The sequence below is a fragment of the Bufo bufo genome, chromosome 1, assembly GCF_905171765.1.
Source record: "Bufo bufo chromosome 1, aBufBuf1.1, whole genome shotgun sequence".
NCBI classification, from domain to species: Eukaryota; Metazoa; Chordata; class Amphibia; order Anura; family Bufonidae; genus Bufo; species Bufo bufo.
In genome coordinates, this window is record NC_053389.1 from 549204077 (window position 1) to 549216021 (window position 11945).

Consider the following 11945-nt stretch of genomic DNA (forward strand, 5'->3'; position numbering starts at 1 on the left):
GTGTGACATGTACCGGTAAGCACAGGGGGAGCACATCATTATTCAGTTTAGATATTATGATTAACACTACGTATAATACAGTACATACTGAGCGGCGGGGACTGAGTACAGTGCCTGCACTGCCCGCTTCTCTCCCCGCCTACTACAGTCCCTCCTCCCTCCTCCATCCTCACTAATACATCGCAGTCTGCCAGCATTCGCCCCATAAGACGCAGGGGCACTTTCCCCCCACTTTTGGGGGGGGGGAGTGCGTCTTATGGGGCGAAAAATACGGTATATATATCCTTTAAAAAAATACTAATATTCTTTGCATCGCCATTTTCTGACACCCACATTTGTCTTTATTATTAGAGCCATGTAAGGGCATATTTTTATGGTGTAGTTTTTTTTTTTTTTGTACCATGATTTTTCTGTATTTTTGGGCAACAACCCATGACAGAACTGGGACTTTTTAATAAGCCCTGCGATTTTTCCACAGGGGTTCCAATTGGAGGACTTAGGTAACCCCCCCTCCCTCTGTCAAACTCCATAGATGCTGCAGTCGCTATTGACAGCAGCATCTGAGGGGTTAAAAGACCGGTATCATCATCATCCCGTGCACTGCTGGCAGGTGTCTACTGTGTTATACAGTCAGCATCCACCATATATAGAGAGTGACCTCAACGGGTGAGCTTGATCCATATAACGCTTTATCACATATGACATACATATAGGTGATTATGCATTAAGGGGATGGATGATAAAAACTGAAGCCTATGTGCCATTTACCTGCTTTTACTCCCATGGAGAATTATCATATATACATATACAGTATGGCGCCACCTGCTGTTTAAAGCGTATAGCAATCTGCATCTGCTGAGCTAAGTGCTGCTGGTCACAGGTCAGTCACTGTCCTCATAGCCAGGTCTCTTCACAGTGGTCCTCTCTGTTCACCGCAGGGCAGCTAGAAGAAATAGCTTTCTTCCCTGTGCTCCCTGCAGAGGAGCTAAATAAGAAAGGCGTCTTCCATGCAGAAAGCTATTTCTATTGGTTCTTCTGCTGGGAACACAGGATCACTACGCAGAGCCCTGGCTCTGGAGGAGTGAGCATGTCTAATCGCCTCACTGAGCTCAGTAGATGGACCTGCACATTGCTATACACTGTGAACACCAGGTGGCGCTATACTATGTAAGTAAATGTCATAACTCTAAAATAGATACATTTTTACAGAATCTGAATGGTAAATGTGCTCTATTTTTATAATCGATAAATGAATATGACATATAATGGTGAACCAACCCATTTCCCCTTCCTGACATATCATATACCTATACACTGTATGGAGCAGGCTCCACAGGGGGTGCCAAATGTGCAATAAAAATAATCACATTTATAAATATATATTTAAAGAAGCTAAAAAAGCCTCTTTCCTTTTTATGGTATACAGTAATAATGATATAATTGGTGTCACTGTGTCTGTAAACTTCCAACCTAATAAAATATACCACATGATAAATGCTTTACAAACACACACAATGCGAGAAGTTTTTTTATTTTGTACATGTAATAAAACATAAGGAAAACAATGTATATTTATTAGCGCCATGACTGTGCGGATCCGCGGGATAAACATCACTGAGCGCCATAAAAACAAAAAGCTTACAAACTTACAGAGCAGACCCCTGAATACAACCCCTGGAATAAATACACCCCCCATAATAACTACAGGCCCCACATCATCTAAATTAATACCGTTTTGTGTCAAAGCTGCTGCACAACCTCTTTCATCTCATTACTGGGGGCACTGCCCCACTTATCTATTCAGGTCAATATTTGGGATCAGTATTTGGAAGCCAAAACCCAGAGTGGAACCTACACAGAGGGAAAGGATGATGGAAACCTCTGTATTTCTTATGTATTTCTGGGTTTGACATATACAAACCAAATATACCTGACAGTGACCTAACTCTACAGAAAGAGGTTCTGCAGCAGCTGAAGGGTGTAATACATTATTCAGAATATGAGAAGTCACCTTGGAGGTCAGTGATCTGTAGACATGAGCTCTGCACGGGGCCTTGTACATTTATAGGGACCTGGAACTCCTGATGACTTCTCATCACTTACAATAGGGGCACAGTGTCCATGTATCAGAATCACTCCCGTGTATGCAGGGTTGTTACAATGTTGTACTATACACAATACAGGCTGCTGTTTATGACAGCCTATATACTCTCCATGCACAGGCTTTGCTGAAAACTCATACAGGACACTATGGGGGGATTAGAAATAATTCCTATAATAACATCAAATGCTTAAAACAGAACTGTGTAGGGCCTAATTCCCACTGCACTGCCCTAGCCCAGTATCTAAATACCCTGACCAGGCAGAATGGCTTGTTGGCGCTCCCAGGGTACATCCCCGCTAGCACTCCTCCCCCACCCCTAGTACCACCCCAGATATAAATGTGGAATCCCCTTCCTTCTGCTTGTCTCAGGTCTCAGCTCTACAGAACAGATTAATGGAAAGTTCTACAATGTGTCCAGGATGTGTAGCTTCTGTATTACTGTATGTGTGCATCTACCTGAGACTCCCTGGTCCTCCTGCCGGTCTTCTTTCTTCAGGACATCATCTTCTCTCTTGATCCGTGACTTCTTTCCATCTTTTGAAGAGATGAGGATGAGTTTTCTCTTCTTGCCGCCTTTTGGCTGTTGAGTCACATCTTCATCCACTGGAATGATCGGTTGATTAGGAGACATCTTCTCAGAGGAGCTGGATGCGATCCTCTTCTTCCTCTTCTTGCTCCTCTTGGGTGTCTCCTTGTCTTCATCAGCTGAGGTCAGGATGGTACGTTTCTTCTTCCCTCCTTTCCTCCTGATGATCATCTCCTCTTCTTCCTCCATCTTCTTCTGCTCATCAGCCGATGAGTCAGAAATGTGTCTCCTCTTCTTCTGTCCTCTCTTCCTCACAGCAATCTTCTCTGTATCCATCGCAGCGCTTTCCCTGGGGTAAGCAGATATGTCCTCCGTCGCCAGTCAACTCTAACTGCCACTTCTAACTGCCACCTACCATTCAGACACGGGCACCACAGTTGCCCTGGTTACATGGATTGTGATGTGCCCAGTAACTGGCCAATAGCGTTCAGCCATTTGTGCCAGGCTCTTTTTGAACATATCTATTGAAAATACATTTCTTATCTGAAATATAATGGATTCAAGTTTCCATTTTACTTTGAGGTGTAAGGAACACGTTGAAAACTCTTATGAAATAAAATGTGCCACAAAGTTGGAGCAATAATTTGCTTTATAAAAATATTAGGAGGCACATGTGCCATATTTATATGATAAATCTCTGCATTGTGCCATTCCTCTGTTATTCCTCCTGGAAGTTTATAAACAAATTGACAACCTATATAGTTCTTACATAGTCTGTTCATAGGGACGGGGGGAATAGTAACAGCAGTTGTCAGGCTGGGGCTACACAGAAACTTTCTGTAGCATTACCCCCAAAGTGAACAGAAAGCAGCCTCGCATGCACGGGTGACCTTCTTCCGGCAGTGCCATCTAGATGAGGGACTTGCTTGGCTATTTGTGGAGCTCCCATAGTGATGAATGGAGAGCACATGTGTGTCAGGCTCTGCTTCACTTTGTGAGCCCTGTTCTCTAGATAGGAGCGGGTCTCAGAGGTGGGACCCAATCAGAGGCGCAGCTAGACTGACTGGGCCCCACAGCAAATTATTGTACGGGGCCCCCCACACACACTTACACACTTATTCACAAACCCCCTCCTCCTGTGCAAACCCCTCTCATATGGCTATTTTGTGACTTTTTATTTACTGTATTTATTTATTTGCCTCTCATTTTTAGCTCAACTTTATTGTTTTTTTTAACATTTCCAGTTGCTGACGGAGTTTATATTCAACTCAAACCCTTTAAAACCTGCGCTGCAATTGTAATAGACCCGTCTGATTTACCTCTACATATCCACAAGTATTTTAGCCTCAGCAGTCATACACGCAGTCATACACGCACTCTCCACATACATGGACGCAGTCATACACGCACTCTCCACGTACATGGACGCAGTCATACACGCACTCTCCACGTACATAAACGCAGTCATACACGCACTCTCCACGTACATGGACGCAGTCATACACGCACTCTCCACGTACATGGACGCAGTCATACACGTACTCTCCACATACATGGACGCAGTCATACACGCACTCTCCACGTACATGGACGCAGTCATACACGCACTCTCCACGTACATGGACGCTGTCATACACTCACTCTCCACGTACATGGACGCAGTCATACACGCACTCTCCACGTACATGGACGCAGTCATACACGCACTCTCCACGTACATGCACGCACTCTCCACATACATGGACGCAGTCATACACGCACTCTCCACATACATGGATACACTCTCCACATACATGGACGCAGTCATACACGCACTCTCCACATACATGGACGCACTCTCCACATACATAGACGCACTCTCCACATACATGGATGCAGTCATACACGCATTCTCCACATACATAGACGCACTCTCCAAGTACATGGATGCAGTCATACACGCACTCTCCACATACATGGACGCACTCTCCACATACATGGACACAGTCATACACGCACTCTCCACATACATGGATACACTCTCCAGATACATGGATGCAGTCATACACGCACTCTCTACATACGTGGACGCACTCTGCACATACATGGACGCAGTCATACACGCACTCTCCACATACATGGACGCAGTCATACACACACTCTCCACGTACATGGACGCAGTCATACACACTCTCCACGTACATGGACGCAGTCATACACACTCTCCACGTACATATACGCAGTCATACACGCACTCTCCACGTACATTGACGCAGTCATACACGCACTCTCCACATACATGGACGCACTCTCCACGTACATGGATGCAGTCATACACGCACTCTCCACATACATGGACGCACTCTCCATATACATGGACGCAGTCATACACGCACTCTCCACATACATGGATACACTCCACATACATGGATGCAGTCATACACGCACTCTCTACATACATGGACGCACTCTCCACATACATGGACGCAGTCATACACGCACTCTCCACATACATGGATGCACTCTCCACATTCATGGACGCACTCTCCACATACATGGACGCAGTCATACACGCACTCTCCACATACATGGATACACTCTCCACATACATGGATGCAGTCATACACGCACTCTCTACATACATGGACGCACTCTCCACATACATGGACGCAGTCATACACGCACTCTCCATATACATGGACGCAGTCATACACGCACTCTCCACATACATGGATGCAGTCATACACACACTCTCCACATACATGGACGCACTAATACACGCACTCTCCACATACATGGATGCAGTCATACTCTCACTCTTCGATACATGGATACACTCTCCACATACATGGATGCAGTCATACACGCACTCTCCACGTACATGGATGCAGTCTTACACTTACTCTCCACATACATGGACGCAGTCATACAAGCACTCGCCACGTACATGAACGCAGTCATACACACACTCTCCACATACATGGACGCAGTCATACACGCACTCTCCATGTTCATGGACGCAGTCATACACGCACTCTCCACGTTCATGGACGCAGTCATACACGCACTCTCCACGTACATGAACGCAGTCATACACGCACTCTCCACGTACAAGGACGCAGTCATACACGCACTCTCCACGTACATTGACGCAGTCATACACCCACTCTCCACATACATGGACGCACTCTCCACGTACATGGATGCAGTCATACACGCACTCTCCACATACATGGACGCACTTTCCACGTACATTGACGCAGTCATACACGCACTCTTCACATACATGGACGCACTCTCCACGTACATGGATGCAGTCATACACGCACTCTCCACATACATGGACGCACTCTCCACATACATGGACGCAGTCATACACGCACTCTCCACATACATGGATACACTCTCCACATACATGGACGCAGTCATACACGCACTCTCCACGTACATGAACGCAGTCATACACACACTCTCCACGCACATGGACGCAGTCATACACGCACTCTCCACGTACATTGACGCAGTCATACACGTACTCTCCACGTACATGGATGCAGTCATACACGCACTCTCCACATACATGGACGCACTCTCCACATACATGGACGCAGTCATACACGCACTCTCCACATACATGGATACACTCTCCACATACATGGATGCAGTCATAGACGCACTCTCTACATACATGGACGCACTCTCCACATACATGGACGCAGTCATACACGCACTCTCCACATACATGGACGCACTCTCCACATACATAGACGCACTCTCCAAGTACATGGATGCAGTCATACACGCACTCTCCACATACATGGACGCACTCTCCACATACATGGACGCAGTTATACACGCACTCTCCACATACATGGACGCACTCTCCACATACATGGACGCAGTCATACACGCACTCTCCACTTACATGGACGTACTCTCCACATACATGGACGCAGTCATACACGCACTCTCCACGTACATGGACGCAGTCATACACGCTCTCTCCACGTACATTGACGCAGTCATACACGCACTTTCCACATACATGGACGCACTCTCCTCATACATGGACGCAGTCATACACGCACTCTCCACATACATGGATACACTCTCCACATACATGGGTGCAGTCATACATGCACTCTCCAAATACATGGACGCAGTCATACATGCACTCTCCACATACATGGACGCACTCTCCACATACATGGACGCCGTCATACACTCACTCTTTACATACATGGAAGCAGTCATACACACACGCTCCACATACATGGACACAGTCATACATGCACTCTCCACATACATGGACGCAGTCATACACGCACTCTCCACATACATGGATGCAGTCATACACTCACTCTCCATATACATGGACGCAGTCATACACGCACTCTCCACATACATGGATGCAGTCATACACACACTCTCCACATACATGGACGCACTCTCCACATACATGGACGTACTCATACACGCACTCTCCACATACATGGATGCAGTCATACACTCACTCTTCACATACATGGACACACTCTCCACATACATGGATGCAGTCATACACGCACTCTCCACGTACATGGATGCAGTCTTACACTCACTCTCCACATACATGGACGCAGTCATACACGCACTCTCCACGCACTCTCCACGTACATGAACGCAGTCATACACGCACTCTCCACATACATGGACGCGGTCATACACGCACTCTCCACGTACATGGACGCAGTCATACACACACTCTCCACATACATGGACGCAGTCATACACGCACTCTCCACGTACATGGACGCAGTCATACACGCACTCTCCACATACATGGACGCAGTCATACACACACTCTCCACGTACATGGACGCAGTCATACACACTCTCCACGTACATATACGCAGTCATACACGCACTCTCCACGTACATTGACGCAGTCATACACGCACTCTCCACATACATGGACGCACTCTCCACATACATGGACGCACTCTCCATATACATGGACGCAGTCATACACGCACTCTCCACATACATGGATACACTCTCCACATACATGGATGCAGTCATACACGCACTCTCTACATACATGGACGCACTCTCCACATACATGGACGCAGTCATACACGCACTCTCCACATACATGGATGCACTCTCCACATACATGGACGCACTCTCCACATGGATGCAGTCATACACGCATTCTCCACATACATAGACGCACTCTCCAAGTACATGGATGCAGTCATACACGCACTCTCCACATACATGGACGCACTCTCCACATACATGGACGCAGTCATACACGCACTCTCCACATGCATGGATACACTCTCCACATACATGGATGCAGTCATACACGCACTCTCCACGTACATTGACGCAGTCATACACGCACTCTCCACATACATGGACGCACTCTCCACGTACATGGATGCAGTCATACACGCACTCTCCACATACATGGACGCACTCTCCACATACATAGACGCAGTCATACACGCACTCTCCACATACATGGATACACTCTCCACATACATGGGTGCAGTCATACACGCACTCTCCACATACATGGACGCAGTCATACACGCACTCTCCACTTACATGGACGCACTCCCAACATACATGGACGCCGTCATACACTCACTCTTCACATACATGGAAGCAGTCATACACGCACGCTCCACATACATGGACGCAGTCATACATGCACTCTCCACATACATGGACGCAGTCATGCACGCACTCTCCACATACATGAATGCAGTCATACACGCACTCTCCACATAGATGGACGCAGTCATACACGCACTCTCCACATACATGGACGCAGTCATACACGCACTCTCCATATACATGGACGCAGTCATACACGCACTCTCCACATACATGGATGCAGTCATACACACACTCTCCACATACATGGACGCACTCTCCACATACATGGACGTACTCATACATGCACTCTTCCCATACATGGACACACTCCACATACATGGATGCAGTCATACACTCACTCTCCACATACATGGACACACTCTCCCCATACATGGATGCAGTCATACACTCACTCTCCACATACATGGATGCACTCTCTACATACATGAAGGCAGTCATACACACACTTTCCACATACATGGACGCACTCTCCACATACATGGACGCAGTCATACACACACTCTCCACATACATGGACGCACTCTCCATATACATGGACGCAGTCATTCACACACTCTCCCCATACATGGACGCAGTGATACACGCATTCTCCACATACAGTACAGACTAAAAGTTTGGACACACCTTCTCATTCAAAGAGTTTTCTTTATTTTCATGACTATGAAGGCATCAAAACTATGAATTAACACATGTGGAATTATATACATAACAAACAAGTGTGATTCTACAGAAAATATGTCATATTCTAGTTTCTTCAAAGTAGCCACCTTTTGCTTTGATTACTGCTTTGCACACTCTTGGCATTCTCTTGATGAGCTTCAAGAGGTAGTCCCCTGAAATGGTCTTCCAACTGTCTTGAAGGAGTTCCCAGAGATGCTTAGCACTTGTTGGCCCTTTTGCCTTCACTCTGCGGTCCAGCTCACCCCAAACCATCTCAATTGGGTTCAGGTCCGGTGACTGTGGAGGCCAGGTCACCTTGCGCAGCACCCCATCACTCTCCTTCATGGTCAAATAGCCCTTACTTTCAAAGTTTTCCCAATTTTTCGGACTGACTGACCTTCATTTCTTAAAGTAATGATGGCCACTCGTTTTTTTTTACTTAGCTGCCTTTTTCTTGCCATATTACAAATTCTAACAGTCTATTCAGTAGGACTATCAGCTGTGTATCCACCTGACTTCTCCTCAACGCAACTGATGGTCCCAACCCCATTTATAAGGCAAGAAATCCCACTTATTAAACCTGACAGGGCACACCTGTGAAGTGAAAACCATTTCAGGGGACTACCTCTTGAAGCTCATCAAGAGAATCCTAAGAGTGTGCAAAGCAGTAATCAAAGCAAAAGGTGGCTACTTTGAAGAACCTAGAATATGACATATTTTCAGTTGTTTCACACTTTTTTGTTATGTATATAATTCCACATGTGTTAATTCATAGTTTTGATGCCTTCATAGTCATGAAAATAAAGAAAACTCTTTGAATGAGAAGGTGTGTCCAAACTTTTGGTCTGTACTGTATATGGACGCACTCTCCACATATATGGACGCACTCTCCACATACATGGATGCACTCTCCACATCCACGGACGCACTCATACACACACTCAACATATACATGGACGCACTCATACACGCACTCTCCACATACATGGACACACTCATACATGTGCTCACCATATACATAGATGCACTCATATACACTGGACACATTCATACATGTGCTCACCATATACATAGATGCACTCATACATGTGCTCACCATATACATAGATGCACTCAAATACACTGGACACACTCATACATGTGCTCACCATATACATAGATGCACTCATATACACTGGACACACTTATACATGTGCTCACCATATACATAGATGCACTCGTATACACTGGACACACTCATACATGTGCTCACCATATACATAGAATCACTCATATACACTGGACACACTCATACATGTGCTCACCATATACATAGATGCACTCATACATGCGCTCACCATATACATGGACACCCTCATACACACACACTCAACATATACATAGATGCACTCATACACGTGCTCACCATATACATAGATGCACACATACACTCACTCTCCACATACATGGACGCACTCATACATGTGCTCACCATATTCATAGATGCACTCATATACACTGGACGCACTCATACATGCGCTCGCCATATACATAGATGCACTCATACACACACTCTCCACATACATGGGCGCACTCATACACACATACACTCTCCACATACATGGGCGCACTCATATACACTGGACACACTCATACATTTGCTCACCATATACATAGATGCACTCATACATGCACTCACCATATACATGGACGCCCTTAACATATACATAGATGCACTCATACATGTGCTCACCATATACATAGATGCACACATACACGCACTCTCCACATACATGGACGCACTCATACATGTGCTCACCATATACATAGATGCACTCATATACACTGGACGCACTCATACATGCGCTCGCCATATACATAGATGCACTCATACACACACTCTCCACATACATGGGCGCACTCATACACACACACACACACTCTCCTCATACATGGGCGCACTCATACACACACACACTCTCCACATACATGGGCGCACTCATATACACTGGACACACTCATACATTTGCTCACCATATACATGGGCGCACTCATACACGCACTCTCCACATACATAGATGCACATACATACACATACATACATGGATGCACTCATACATGTGCTCACCATATACATAGATGCACTCATATACACTGGACGCACTCATACATGCGCTCACCACATACATGGGCGCACTCATACACACACTCTCCACATACAGGGGCGCACTCATACACACAGTCACCACATACATGGACGCACACATATACAATACACATATATAGACACCCAGCTTTCCTACTGTGCCTCTTCCCCATACTCTAATGCCTCTGCACTTGTGCCATGCAGGATAGCAGTGAAGCTGGATGACATCTCATGATATAATTCACCCAGCTTTCCTACTGTACTGCAGGTCACATGTGCACAGTCTGGGAAAGCTGAATATAACCGCAGTTCCCCTGCTACTCACATCACTGGTGCAGTTGTGGCAATCCAACTACTACAGTCCATTGTAGCACCACAGATAACAGTGAAAACTCAGAGTACATATAATGTAGTAGATATTCCTTGCAGTCCTATGTAGCCCTGGCCCCTCATACAGCGGATACTTAGCAGGTCAGCCGCGTCGCCCGCTATTGGCTGTGATAACGCCCCCCCCCTTCCTTGATTTTATTCCTAAGGTCAGGCCATAAATATTTAAATCCCGGAGAACTCCTTTACCTTATGTTATCTGTAGGTGACATCTACTACAGTCCATTGTAGCACCACAGATAACAGTGAAAACTCAGTACATATAATGTAGTAGATATTCCTTGCAGTCCTATGTAACACCACCAGATAACACAGTGATAACTGCCTGAGTACAAATAATGTAGTAGATGTCACCTATAGTCCTATGTAACATCACCAGATAACTTATTATATTACTTCTCTATAAAACAAGGTAAAAAATCCAATAACAGTTAAATTACACTACTTATTCACTCCAATTTGAGAATCAAAGCCTAATGGAATTGCTTATCTAT